The following is a 15,469-nucleotide window of genomic DNA, read 5'->3' as shown; positions in this document are numbered from 1 at the left end:
GGAGAATTGCTTTTGTTCTAGTGGCAGAGATAATTAGGTCCTCCACAATATCCACTTTCTTGCTTTTCTTAGTAACTGTCCTGAGTTTTATCCAGACAGACACATGCCTTCTCCACTAACAACCACATTTCCCAGTTTCCACAGCAGTTAGGTGTGACTGAGTTCCTTCCACGGGGATGTAAGCAGAAGTAATGAGTGAAACTACCAGTTGTTCTTTCAACGTGAGGGACTGTAAATTCACTTTCCTTTTAACCTTGACTGACTAGACATGTCTTAGACCACTTGATAGAAACTGCAAGTTTAATATGGCGATGCCAGAAATAGAAAGAACTCTATCAGCTCTGGATTTTGATACCGATGTGTTATGTGGCAGAAAAATACCTTTCTGTTTTCTTTGAGACACTGTTGCTTGGGGGTTTTTGGGTTACTGCATCCCAAACTATATTCTAATGAATACACCTCATCTCTATTTTATAAATAGGGGAAATTTCAACAGAGTGAAGTAAACAGGATTGCTTTGAGCCATCTTCATTATTCTAAAACTCAAAGTCAAAGAGGGGTCTATTTGACAGCAGTTCCAATGAGTGTCATAGAATCGCAAACATTTATTTAGGGAAAATGTTTTAGCAAGATTGGGTATCTGAAACACTTTGCTAATGATTTTTTTTTTTTTTTCAGTGTATATAACTCTGTCCTCAAGAAGTGTCCTTTGAGCAAATACTTGCTTAAACAGGTCAGCTCATTCATTATATCCACAGCATTAATATCCTTATTTCTCTAGATCATTGATATTTTACCTTCATTATCGTGGCATTAGAAACTTTTCTAAAATGATAACAAGACTTGATTTGCTATCAGCAAATAAATAGGCCAGGCATGAAATTTTTCACCCAGAAAGGATTGGGTGTTAAATATGTCTTCATTTATACTTTTTATATGCAGAAAGTCTAATTTGACATTATCTCCGTGCCACAGCTGCACTGATTTTCCTTGCCACCCTAAAACCCCTCAACATTTGGAGTGCCTTCGTTATAATGGTAGATATTATGTAATGAAGGTAGTTCTGAAAGGCCGTAACATAACAGACGTTTACTGCTGCCGAATTGAAATATCAGGCTCAGCAGATGAACAGGTTGCCTAGCAACTGATACTGCAAGCTCCAGCGACTGCTCATGCCCACTGAGATTGACAAGGGAACCATCACAGGCTGCCTGTACCTTCCTGTTTAGCAATTCTGACAGTGAGACCAAAACCCCCAAGGGGGGGGGGACTGGTGTTTAAATAATAAACATTTAAATAAAGAATATGCACACACATATTCATGTATTTATATGTATATAATATATACTAGGTAAATCTAGTTAGAAACTTTTCTTAAAGCTAAATCCTTATGTAAAGAGAGAGGGAAGGAGGAGGGGGAGGGAGATACAGAGAAAACAAACATAGAGAATGGAGGAAGTTGAAAAATTAGCATTTGAAAAAGAACAAGATAGAAAATGGACTGACTGTGGACTTCAGCTTTCTGTTTAATATTGAAGTATATTTTGGCCGGGATGCTTGCCTGATGCATGCATGACTAGGCATGTCCAAGAAAATTTATCTTAGAATATAGCAAGCATGAGATGATTTTGAATATATGAGCAGGTGGAGTCCCATGTTCTGCACACTGTTTTATATGCAATCGTACTATGTGTTGTGCTCAAATAGTCCAGCAAGACTAGCAGCCTGATTTAGCAGTGCAAGTTTGCATCCTCTGGGAAAGAGATTTTATTTTTTTTTTGTTATGGTCCTAATAATTAACTCCTATGAAGTATTTCTTTTCTATACTGTCTCCCAGACACCATTTATTTTGTGGAGTTTGTGAAATATGAAAATATGAAGCACCATTCAAAATATATCTCCTTAAAATAAATTTAGAGTCCTGTGCACATGGCAATTCTTTTGTGAAATGTTCAAGCAAGGGATTGCAATCTTTTTTTTTTTTTTTTTTTGGGGAAAAAGGAAAGACTTTCTTTTAGGTTCCTCATATTTTTGAGGCAAATCATTAATTACTACCTCTGTCTCACAGCAAATAAAATTCAATTCATAGTTGGCTATAAATTTTACCCAGAAATTAATATTTCTACTCTCAGCGATATAAAACACACATCCCAGGTAGCATATTTAAAAAAATTCATATGCTTTCTGACACAGCAATTCCACTAGTAGGAATTTATCTTAGAATATGCAACCAATATATGGAAACGTGAGTTTGAGGATTCTCTATGCACTACTGTTTATAAGAGCAGAGACCTGGTAACATAAATGTCTGTTAATAGGGTACTAGCGACATAGTTTGTTGCATAGCTACAAAGTGGAAGGCAAGGTATCTGTTATAATATGAATGTATATTTTTGCAGGAAATATTCCCAGGATATATTGTTAAGTAGAAAAAATTTGAAGAAGATAATATAAAGAAAAACTCAGAATACATAATTACTTATATGTGGAGACAAGCTTTTGCAGCAGCTACTTTTTTTGGAGAAAATATTTAAAGTATACTGTGAAGTAGAATAAGGAGGGCTATTTTGTTTTTTACCTTAAAACCTTTTGCCTTTAACAATCACAAACATGCTACTATAATAAAAAATGCTAAAACACATATTAATACCAATACAATGAAATATATTATTTTACTTCTGCTTTGTGCAGTCATGTGCAAACAAATTCTTTTTCATATGATTTTGGCACAACATTATCTTCAATATTAGAATTATCTTCAATAATCCTGTTAGGGAAAAGATGATAGAGAGCATCCTTTGGTCTTCTTTGGGTGTCATGAGTGTTTCTAGAGTCTTACGTAAATTAATTCTTAAACTTTCTGAATTGCAAGCAATTATCTTTCAAAATATCTTGAAGAGTTAGGGGGTTGGGAAGGAACAAATGTAATATTGATCTTGTATTCTTTGGAGCCCCAATGCCAGTAATACAATTATCTACTATTAAGTCTGTTTCATCCTCTGGTAAATTAATGCAGCAAATATTAATCAAGTGAAACTATAGGGCTTGTATCATCTCATGCAAAGAATATTTATGCAAGAATCTATACAAAAAAAATTTTGTTTCAGAGGAAAATGTGTGTCTTCCTTGGATGATGGCTTCCATCTGATCACTCTTAGGGAAATAGAGTTCACATGTTTATTAGAGAAAAGTGATGACTTAATGCTGGGAAGTTGATAACTTAAGAGATTTGACTGGCTTGATGGTTTTCTGAACTTGGTCTAAAATGGGGGAGAATTCAAGTATAAGCAGTTTTATGGCAAGAGGGTCTGGCTTCTGGTTACTAATAGTTTTCTAAAGGAATTTTAAGATACACCCCCCCACCAAAGTAAATATGACAGAGACTGTGTGGAAGGGTTGAGGGAAAACATAATTAAGAACTTGAACTTCAACAATGCCAAGCAAGCATGCTGACTTTGAGAAAGGAACTCAATTCATCTTTCTGTTTTCTTAATAAAATCCCTGTTTTATTTTGATTTGCCTCAACCTTCTCAAATTTGGTATTTCTAGATACCCTCACCCTAAGGCACACACTCCTGCTAGGTGAGCTCTACCAACTAATGGCTAGTGTCAGAAGCCAGGAAGCTGATTGAGCACAGAATTGAACTCAAATGAGTGGTTACTTAGTCTGAGGCTCTTCCTTTTCTCTTTCCTGACCATGTGGCTGAGCAGTGCAGCTCATCTTAATAAGATGGAAGAAGAGACAGAGTCTGCACCAGCTTTGTTTCATTTCTTGGTTTAATATCCACAAATTTTACTGTAATGTAGTGATCTACGTGATAAATTATGTCACTTTGGCCTAGACTTGACTAAAATGTGGAGATTGGGTTCTCCTGTCTCCCCTCTTCTAGTCCTTTACCTCATTCTTTTTTTTTTTTTTTGTAAGATTTATTTATTTATGCATACAAGAGCTGGGTACGGGCCAGAAATGCGTGGGGTGAGAGGATTCACCAGAGGCAGAGTGGGGAACAGAACAGGCAGACCAACAAAAACACATTGCTGAGAGGAGCAGCAGGTGAGACAGGAGAGGTCTGCCGTGCCATGTGGGTTGCTTCCTGGCCGGCTAGGGATCAAACACATGCTGCAGAGGCTGCAGACCACTCCACAGTGCAATTCTCAACCCTATGCCACCAGGGAGGCCCCCTTTACCTCATTCTTCCCTAAAACACAGATTTTGAAGGAACACAGTTATGGGCCAAAACCTTGACCTTTGTGATTGATTGATTAAACTGAGTTTCCTCAAATTCCACATCATTAATGTGGGGATAATGTTCAACTGTTTTGAGAAATAATACATGTTAATGGTTCTTAGCATAATGGTTGGTAGATATTGAGCAACTGTGTATTTTCTTTTCCTTCCTTGAAAAAAAAATTCACATTTATTTTCTTTAATGGTAGAAAAGCAAGCTAAGAGAAGACATTTTGTCATCTCCACTTTGTTTGAAATATTCTTATGGGTTATTTTACAGTGTTTATTATTCACAAGGAGATAGACTCTATACACCCAGTTCCTAAATAGCCAATTTTGGCTCCCACTTATGTGCATTGTTTTTTTCTCCACCCCAGGAAGGTCTCCAGACTCCTAGTCTTCTGTGCATGCACTATCTTTTTCTTTTCTTCTATGCTTTTGTTCACTATCATTCTCTTTTCCAGAATGATGGCTCTTTTTTTATAAGTCCTTCAAACTTATTCCAGGTCAGTTTCCACCTCTTCCATGAAGACAACTGTTTACGTCTGTGTTTTTGACTTGTGTATTCCTATAAAGGTAAAGAGCAAGACTGAACCTTGGCCCCTCATTCAGGTTCATTTCCCCCAGTGCTCCTAAGTGTGTTTTTTGGCCGATTCTCTTTCCAACAGCCATTCAGAAGCTACCAGGTCCCTGTCTTACAATTTCATAACTTTATCCCTTTTATCTCATCTGCCTGAAAAACAAATTTTTCAATGACAGCTTGTGGGTGATTTTCTCACTCTTCCTGAAGAGTCTTCCTCCTGTGTCCTCACTGCTCCACGACACTTTGTTCATAACTCTTCCGGAGCACTTGCCTCATTATTATTCCACTGGACATTTGTCTTAGGTTATAATGTAAGTTTCTCATGAACAGGGATGGTGTCTCATTCTTTTTGTTCTTGGGACTTGGAACATAGAATGTGCTCCATAAGAGTGGAATAAATTTTTTTTTTGATTCTTTGTGTTAAATGTCTCATCTCTGAAAGATCCTTGAGTCCTACCTGTTTATAACCACTGTGGTATCCAGCACATGATGGTATACAGTAGGTGCTCAATAAACCCTGATAGGTGTTCTGTCCATTACAAATGATCTAGCCTGGGGGGGGGGGGTGCTGCTGTGTAGAAGGTAATCAATGATCACTTTTAGTCTCCATTCCAGGAGTCTCCTTAGGAGACTTTAGGGGGAAATTTTCATCTTTGATTACTTTACTCCCATGTTTTGACCCTTAGAGACTAGCAGCATTGAGGAATCTGGCTTTTTCTTTTTTTTTTTTTTTTGCAATCACATTTTTACTTTGTTGATGTAAAGAAAGACATCATGGGGCTTTGGTGCCATATACTTATTTAACAAGGGGATAAAAATAATAAGCCTGAATATAACATGATAGGACCTAATTAGAAATTGCAAGCTATGTAATGTATCTGTTTAGGGATTGTGAACAATGTATAATTTTTCAAAAGTAGTCCAGATTCTATCTAATTGAAAATCTATAAGAAAGTTTAAAAATATCCTGGCACCTGTTCCTGGTTTTAAGGATAGTTTTGGGAAGCTTTTATATAGAATAGGGCTTACCTCACAAACTAACTCATGTTCCTTTACTATATCCAAGTTACTTTGTGTAAAATCACTTTTGTCCATCCGTGTAAAATGAGTGACTAAATAATGTAGTTTAAATACCCCAGTGCAGTCCTGTCATTGGCCCTACCTTAAAGTGGATTGGTTGTTGTATGAAAAGGTCTACAATAAGTCAATGCCATTGTAGAGTGCTTTGCACCTACTGTCTGGAATAGCTATACTTTCTGCCTTCCTTTCATGCACATTTTACTATAGTAGTTGATTCTCCCTACCCTCATTGATCTAGAAACTTCTTTTAAACATAAGATGTTACTTTCTTCTGGTTATTATTGCTGTATAATAAGGAAACTGCCACTTAGAAGTCTGAAACAACCATCTCTTAGATCAGAATCAGATGACTTGATTGCAAATCTTAGATCTATGGTTTTTACCTATGTGACCTTAGACTACCTACGCTGTGCCTCTTTCCACATTGGCAGAATGCAGATGATAATGGTATTGCTGTGAACATAAAAAAGATACTGCATATAAAATATTTAGTACCATACTTGGAACAAAATTTTTAGGCAGTGTTTTTTTCAATTAAATCTAATTCAAACAAATTACTATAAAATTAGTAATTTTATAGTAATACTTCCCCCACTGCTACTCTTATTTTGAATCTAATCCCTGTATATTCTATTGTGTTAACTGGAAAATCAAACCTCAGAATATTTCTATTGCCTTGCTATCTTGGACATCTCTGTTTTGTTTCATCTGCTGATTTGTTTAATGCGTCTTCCTTGTCTCTAGCAATGCCACTGATAATGAATATATAGCGAAAAAAAACAAGTCACTAGAAACACTTTTCTCTGCTCCTACTACCCTCAACACCCTTTCCCACCCTCTGAGTGGTTCTGTCCAGTGACCAGTAATACCCTTGCAAATAAATAGCCTGGCTTCAGATCTGCACCTCTAATACCTTAGGTTCCACACAGCCCTGGTACATAATAGGCACTTGAAAAAGACCCAAGGTAGCATTGTGATCAACTTGTTATGGTAACACCAAAGAGAATAGTACTAATTTTGCATTCAGGAATCAGGGAAGATTTCTAAGAGGTGGTGATATTTGAGTTTGAATTGAGAATCACTAGCATTATTACTGATGGTGGTGGTGTTATAAAGAGAATACAATATTCCCAGAACCAGAGAGAAAGCCATGTGCTGTGGTTCTGAGGGGTAAACATTTGCTGTTTATATTTAGAAAATTTAACTTCGGGCCTCCCTGGTGGCACAGCTGTTGAGCGCTGGGTTGCGAAGCTGCCTGCAGCCTCTGCAGCACCGGTTCGATCCCCGGCTGCCAGGCAAGGGTCCCACATGGCACATAGACCTCTCCTGCCACCCGCTGCTCCCCTCAGTAGTGTACTTTGTCACTGCCTGCTCTGCTCTCCCCTCTGGCTCTGGTGAATTCTCTCACCCTCCCGCACTTCTGACTGTACCCAGTGCTTGTATAAATTAAAAAAGAAAAGAAAAGAAATAAACCAACCTTAAAAAAAAAAAAGAAAATTTAGCCTTTGGTGATTAGAGTGTATGGGTGTGTGTGTGTGTGTGAGTGTGTGTATTTCTGTGAAAGGAGGGTGAGAAGCAAGAAAGAAGGTACAAGACAAAGCTGGAAAAGTAAAACTTCATTCTTAAGAACTTTGAAAGCTTTATTAAAGACTTGGCTTTCATCCAGTAGGCAGAATGGAACTAAAGAAGGTTTTCTAAGGCATGGCTGTGAAATAATTAGATTTTTGTTTTAGAAAGATAACCTCAGACAAGAATGGATAAGGGACTGAACTAGGGCAGCAGCACAGGGAAAGAAGATAATGGAATTGACTAATATAGGAGAATTTTGGAGGTGATATCAATAGGATTTTAGAGGTGGCTGATTGAAATAAGGTAGAAGGCTGGTCAGAGAGGCATGCTAGCTATCTCCTAGGCATTTAGCTTGATTAGACAGAATGGATGAAGATGAGGAAACCTCTGACTAAGTTAGAGAACTGTTGGGAAAGACAGGGTCTTCAATCTTGCTTGCTTGTGAGTTAGTGTCAGCCAAGCACAGTAGGCAGATACAAATATAGTCACGAGTTCAGAATGGGGAAGGGTTGCAGTGTAATATATCAATGGATGAGAAAGTACTGGCATGGACCCAAGTAAGCCTTGTGAAGACAGCTTCTTGAAGGCAGACTGCTAACCCCACTTCCTCATGCTTGGCTGCAGAATCTTAACTGCAGTTATCAGGAGGCATTCACCTTATCTAGATGTTTTTATCTGTAATAGCGATGTCAGAAGCTCTTTCTTCAGAAGTTTAAGAAGGTAATAGAGGAATGAGTAGAAAATAATAGTCCATGCTAGTAAATCAGAGCTAAATACAGTTACGTTGAACCCAATCATAGGGAATCTCTAAATAATAAACAGTGGATACAACTACATCTGAATCTAGATCATTTTCCATCATGAGATTGGTGAAAATCTTTAGCCGGTTGAGTCAAAGATAGTAACTTCTTTTATTCCAAGTTCTACTGGTCTTATTCTATCAATATATGTCATGTTGACTTTGTTCCATACCAGAAAGTGTTGCCCACAAATTTATCTGCAATTATTCAAGTCTCAGTTTTAGAACAGGTCCATTATTATGGTATTAAGGGTACTTCATTTCAAATACTTTATACAAAATATTGTATATTGCTTGGTTATTACATACTGTTGGAATTGCTTCATTTCCCAAATGGCTGGTCTTCTCCCCTATCCTTTCAACTTGAAAACTTTTGCTTTGTTTTGCCTTTCTGTGTTCTATATTCAGTTCTAAGGAGTAGAAAGCAGGAGAGCTAAGGGATATTAAACAGAGAATTAAGACCGTATCCCTTCCCTTTTTTCATAAACAGATTAACTTCCCAATTGTGTCTAAATAGAAAATGCGTACCCCCACTGGCCTAACATTGCACATTACAATACTCCCTGCATCTTTGTATTAAAATTCCAATCCCTTCTAATTCTTGCTACAATCTATTGTTTCTCTGTTTCTTGTACTTGTGTCATTCACCACCCTGAAGCCTTCCTTGAACAGCTGTAGTTAAAACCATAAATGTGTATGAGATCCTGGTGAGGTGAGTGTAGAGCCTGCAGAGAGACTTGATAGGCTTCTGGTAAACAGACACATAAGTAGAAGAACTGGCAGGTGAGATATGAAGGATCACATTCTGTTCTTGTGCCGGGGGATCATCAATTCTGCTCCTTTTTTTTTTTTCTAAAATGCCCATAAGTCATTCATTTAATTATATATTCTAAAATTTTGCTGTAGATGGACTTAAGCTCATTGATGTATAGTTTTTGGAATTCTGGGACACTTGCCCATCTTTGCCCTGGCACATCTCCCAGGTGCTCTGATCCCTCCATGAAAATGCTCAGAGGCTCTGAGTTCACTTCTACATGTTCTTCAGGTTTTTGCACACTACTCACCTATTCCCTGAGGCATATGTCCATTTCAAGGACTGGTTGCTCTTTTACCATCTTCTTGTCATTTTTCTGAAATCCAAATCTGAATTTTCTTATTAATTTATAAGCTATTTCAAGTCTGTGCCATGAAATAGGTAATGGTAAGAGAAATGAGAAGTTCTAAAACCTTATAGAAAGCAAAAAAGAACACATAGCACAAAAGTTATTTGATGTTATGTATATTAAATTAACAGTTCAAAGCTGATTAATTTTACAGAGTTTTTTTTTTTTAGAACATCATATGGTTAAACTACTGCTTTCTATCACCCCAAGCTCACACTGAAAGACTCACTTGGATTTTACTTACACTATAATTCCTTTTCAAGTCAAAGTTAAGTAGTTTAGGGCTAATTTTGGTTGCATATACCAGAAACCTATTTAAACAATGCTTAAACTATCTAGATATTTTCCTTCTTACAAGTGAATGTAGTTCAGTGCCAGGGAAGGACTCTTAATGGTAACTTGAGATTCATGGGGACCCAGGTTCCTTCTCTCTTGATGATCCTTAGTGTGTGATTTCACAGCCCATAATTCCTGGGTGGTGACATCACATTAGCATCACAGTGACAGAATGCCACAAAGAAGGGCAAACTGTCTTTTAATTAGACTTTCCAGAAGTCCCCATGCCAAACTGTACTTCCACTTTATTACACGGCCCACAGCTGCAAGCATGGCCAGGGCATGTGGTCTTTTAACTGAATAACACTGAGAGCAATTAAAAATAAAAGCTTTAAGGAAAAAAAATTGTGGCAGGGAACCAGCTCTCTTTGCCATATCATCTGTCCTGAATTCATAGTATACTTATCAGAGACATCATTTATTTAGTAATAGTTTTAAACACTCTTGCTGTCTTGAACTTGAGTACGATATAAATATAAATATATACTATATATAGTGTATATATATAGTGTGTGTATATATATATGTATATATATTTGCAGTCTTACACTTTTTTCCATAGATACCCAGCTTCAAAATTGCTCGTTAGCTCATCACAGAATGTTTTTGGTTATGCCATTGTCAACTTTTCTCAGCACAATTCATCAGTCTTTCATAGGAGGCAGAGCCACTGCAGGTGGGTGTGGATCATTTCATCTTTAAGTTATTCATGATTTACTATGTCTGACAGGTAAGTAAATGCTAGAGAACAATTCACTAGAGAAGATCAACCTTTGAAGTCTCATTTAAGGAATCTAGTGTTTCTCCCATGATTTGCAGATCCTTTCTACATAGAAAAGTCCTTTTTTTCACCTCTTCAAATAATTACTATATGCAATGGCACTGCCCAGCACCCTATTTTCTCATTTTGGGCTGTTTTATCTCTATTTATGCCTAGACTAGTTATAATTGGGATTCTCCTTCCTCTACCTTCCTTATTTGCTGGAGTTTATAGTTGTTAGGTTTGCTTGTCTCCTGACTCGACTGTCTCACATGGGTTCAGTTACCGCCCATGAGCAGAAAGTGCGCCCTTGTGTTCCCCACTGCAAGTCTTTCCTCTGAGCTGCAAACCGAGTACTCCCACCTCCCTAGTTGGCACCTTCTGTTGAATGTCCCAAGGACATTTCAAAGTTCACATGCTCTCCAGGTGCTCATCCCCCTATCCCTCAGCCTTCCATCCATCTGGCAACAGAACCTGGACATTGGTAGTCACCCTTGACACCTTTCTTTACCTCGTTCCAGATACCCAAACCATCTTTACCACCTCAGTAACACTTGCACAGTCACCTCTCCATCTTATCAATCTTTTCCATCTTTCATATCATCTAGGTGACTGTTGTCCTTTACCTTCTCTACCACGATCTGATTTTCTCTTCCATGTACCTCCACCCAATCCATTTTCTATATTATGTCCAGCACACTGTTTTCAAAAGGCACATCATTATCCTGTTAAGATATTTAAAAATTTCCCCATTTTCTCTTGGAATAAAGCAGGATTCCTTTACATTATTCACAGTGCTCCATTTGGTATAGCCCCAAACTGATCAAACTCTCCTCTATTCTTCAGCACATCTCATTCTTCACTCTACCCTGCCACCATGGGCCTTTGCATTTGCTGCTCTCCCCTCTGCCTTTCACCTACATAACATGTGATTCCTTTTCATTTTCAGACTTTTGCACAGTCATCACTTTTTATGGACATGCTCCTAAAATTTGCAACCAAGTCACATTGCCCTCTTCTGCATTTTCTCATGGAACTGAATTGTAACATTTCTCTTCTTCATGAGACTTATTTATTTTAGAAATTCCTGACTAGTAGAGTTTCTACCACACAACTGCACACTCTCCAACGTTTGGGACCATATTTGTTTGCATCATGTGACCTCAGCTCTCAGAGCATCTCCTGATACATAGGAGACATTCTGTAGCCATTTGTTGAATGGGCAGCTATAGTAAGTCCTTTATAATATAACATGTTCTTTAGAAACGATGCTCCTTTTGGAAGACACCCATGAATTTAAAGCAAATTTCCTCAACCTGGTGAGGCAGTGCTGGCAGTATGTGTGTGAACTGGGCTTCTGTGGACCTGTGAGCAACAATAGCATCTCTTGTTGTGGCCACTCCTGTCCAAAGACAGGTGATGAAAGACAGAGCTGACTCAAGTGAAATTGTGAAAAGCTTTTTGTGCCCTTCCTCTGTCTTTTTGCTGCCTGTGTTTCTGACCACTTTTGCTCCCTATTCTAACACTCTTCTCTTTCTGTTAAAACACAAAAGCCCCTGAATCCGAATATTTACACTTATTTTCATCCCAAGTCATCACTTTCTGTGCTATCTTCTCTCCCTTGGTATTGATCCTTTAACTTTCACTTTAGATTTTCTCATTTTTATTGTCTATTGTCTTCTATTAAAACAGGTATAGCTCATATAGGTCATTTCACATTGCCTTGCCTTCCATTTTTCTAAGCTTATTCTAAGAGGGAGTGAGCTGGGATCTTATTAGGTTAGAGCTGCTGGAACTCATTCTCCAGGCACATGGAGGGTGATGGTGGGTCTGGTTATTATTCACTTCCCCTGGGACTCAAGGTATCTGAATGGCTGAGAATGGTTTGTGCAGTAGGTGGGTGGTGACTGAATTCTAGTGCATGACTTGCTTGCCAAGGCCTGTGAACTATGTGAGAATGGTTCCACCCAGGGAAAGGAATGTCTTCATCTAATTTGGACAAATTCATCAAAGAGCCAGAGGCAGAACTGAGTCTTGGTCCCCTGTGGGGCTTCCTCCCAACATCACCTTTCAGCTACTCCTGCCTGAGTCCTCTCCTTGCTTTTCTCAAACTCCCTCTGACACTTCCCCTCAGTTCCTGTTCTGTCCTCCTTTCTCTTACTACTTTCAAATCCATATTTTATATTTTCTACCAATTCGGACATTCTCGTATTGCTTTTTTTTTTTTTTTTTTTATAGAGGCATGCTTTATTTATTTTGTTTTGCTGGTTTCTTTTGTTTTGTTTTTGTTTATACATGCACTGGGTACAGTCAGAAGCGCGGGAGGGCGAGAGAATTCACCAGAGCCAGAGCGGGGAGCAGAGCAGGCAGAAGGACCGAAGTACACTGCTGAGGGGAGCAGCGGGCGGCAGGAGAGGTCTGCGCGCCATGTGGGACCCTCCTCCGGTGGCTGGGGAGCAGCCGGGGATCGAACCGGCGCCGCAGAGGCCGCGCGCAGCTTCGCAACCCAGCGCTCAACCGCTGCGCCACCGGGGAGGCCCTCGTATTGCTTTTTATAAATTTTTCTTTTATTTTTATTAAAGTTATATAGGTTGAAAGTCAAATGATTCTATAAGGCTTTTTATGAGAAATAGCAGATGCTTTATTACTCCTCATTCAAACAGCTATTCAAAATATATGTACTGAGCATCTCTGTGTGCAGCCCTTCTAGAGGCCTGGGATACAGTGGTGCATGAAATAGACAACAGCTCCTTGCCTCATGGGACTCAATCCATGTGGAGGCAAAGGCAAAATCCAATACAGGGGATAGATAAGTAAATGATAAAGTCTGAACTATTGTGTTAGGACCTGGTGCAGGTGAAAACAGCATGGGGAGAAGGATGAGAAAGAGATGCAAAACTTGGTAAAGAGATACAGAGAGATTAATGAGTTTCACTGAGAAAGGCCTGTGAGAGTGAAGATGAGGTGTGCACGTGTTTCAGTGGTTCAGACAATCAGCACAGAACGCAGCAAGTTGCAAAGCCTGGTGTTTGCAGGGAAACCTTGGAATCTAATGTGGCTGGAGTAGTCAAAACCAGTAGAATAAGAAAAGAGTAGAGTAAGAAGACGGATATGGGAGGAGTAAATCACGCAGTGCATTGCAAGTCAGGACAACTTTAGCATTTATTTGCCATCTATTGTAAAACAATAATATCGGCAACTTTAATTTTTAGGATTTAAGTGATGAATTCTCTACATCCTATTTTAAATGACAAAGTTTAACTCTTTATACCCATTGTCAACACACATTTCACCCCCTTTCCTTTCTATAGCTATATTGTAATTCTGTTTATATCTGTGCAGTCATGTAAATGCTGTTCACAGTTGATCTGCATAGTGTACTTGATCTTTAATTGAGGTGATAGTGCTTTATATTCCATGATATGATTTAGAATTATAGGTTTACAGCACTTCAGATGTGTTACCACACCACACCCTCCGCTAAAGCACCCATAATCTTACACCACAATCCACTTGGCCACCTCCCGACTTTGCTCCTCACTGCTCCCCACCCCCTTCACCTTCTGGTAGTCTCAATTCTACAGTCACACATCTGGTTTTTTTGGTTAATTTTTGTCTGTTTTGTTTCTTTATCTTCCATGAGTGAAATTATCTAGTGTTTGTCTTTATTCTGCTCACTTCTTCACTCTGTATCACTGATTGCTTTGCTATCCCAATGATTCTCATGTGTGGTTCCTGGACCCTTGGGGGGTACCCAGGCTCCTTTCAGAGGATCCTTTCCCCATATAGTCAAAACTGCCTTCACAATATTACCAGGATCCTTTCCCCATAAAGTCAAAACTGCCTTCACAATATTACTAAAATATGACTTGCCCTTTTTACTGTGTTAGTATTTGTATATTAATAGTATAAAAACAACAGCTTAAAACATCTGGTGATATTTTTTAGTGCAAATGAGAGCAATAGCACCAGCCTTTACTGAAAGTCATTATGTAGCTCTTCACTGCAAGGTATTCTCAGTGGAAAAAGAAAGAAAAGAAAGTAAGCAAAATAAGTGCAAACAAGTTTTACATAACAACAGGCAGTAATGAAACAGTAAAAAAATTTAATTGTGTTGAATCTTGACCCTTGGGTACATATCCTTTTAGTACTATCTATGATGAAGCAAGAAGTGCACATTAAGTACTTCTTATGCCTACTAAAGTACTATGATAGTCTCAAGAAGAACCACTTTGTAATTGTGTTACAGACTGAATGAACTATTTGTATCATGGAACAACATATTTACTTGAAAGAACAAATTACAAATAAACACTCTTTGGGTACTTGGAAGACATTTTCTTGGAACTGAACAGAGTGAGCCTAACACTTCAAGGAAACCAACTGACAGTATTTGTTGCCAATGATGAAATTTGAGTATTCAAATGAAAGTTAGAGTTTTGGAAAATTTAAGTCTACTACCACAGGCTTTCTAATCCTTAAAGACTTTTCTGATGAGACTGAATGAATGTGAATTTTTGACATGTTACGAATGAGATGTTTTAATATTTAGAACTTCTGCATAACCCAAGCAATATTTTCCAAATGATACTACAAAATTGGGTGGAGCATAAGATCTTTTCAAAATATAAGATAGATCATTGGGGTTTAATATAAGAAAATATGAAAGATTTATTGATGTGGTGTCAGATTTAACATTGCAAGTAACATTTTAGAAACTTCTGTTGAGTTTTAGTGTAGTATCAAAGAAGAATATCCAAAATTATTTAAAATTATTAAATCTTCCCTTTTCATGACACATCGCTGTGTGGAACCTAATTTTCTTTGTATACTTCAAACAAATCACAGCACTTTGAATGCAGAAAAAGATATGAAAATGTAGCTTTCTCCTACTTAGCCAAACATTTAAGAGATCTGAATAAAACAGTGCTATTATCACTGAATTTTTTTT

The sequence above is a fragment of the Talpa occidentalis genome, unplaced genomic scaffold (assembly GCF_014898055.3).
Source record: "Talpa occidentalis isolate TD23 unplaced genomic scaffold, MPIMG_talOcc4v2.1 talOcc4.2, whole genome shotgun sequence".
Taxonomy (NCBI): domain Eukaryota; kingdom Metazoa; phylum Chordata; class Mammalia; order Eulipotyphla; family Talpidae; genus Talpa; species Talpa occidentalis.
Note: the sequence above shows the minus strand (reverse complement) of the source record.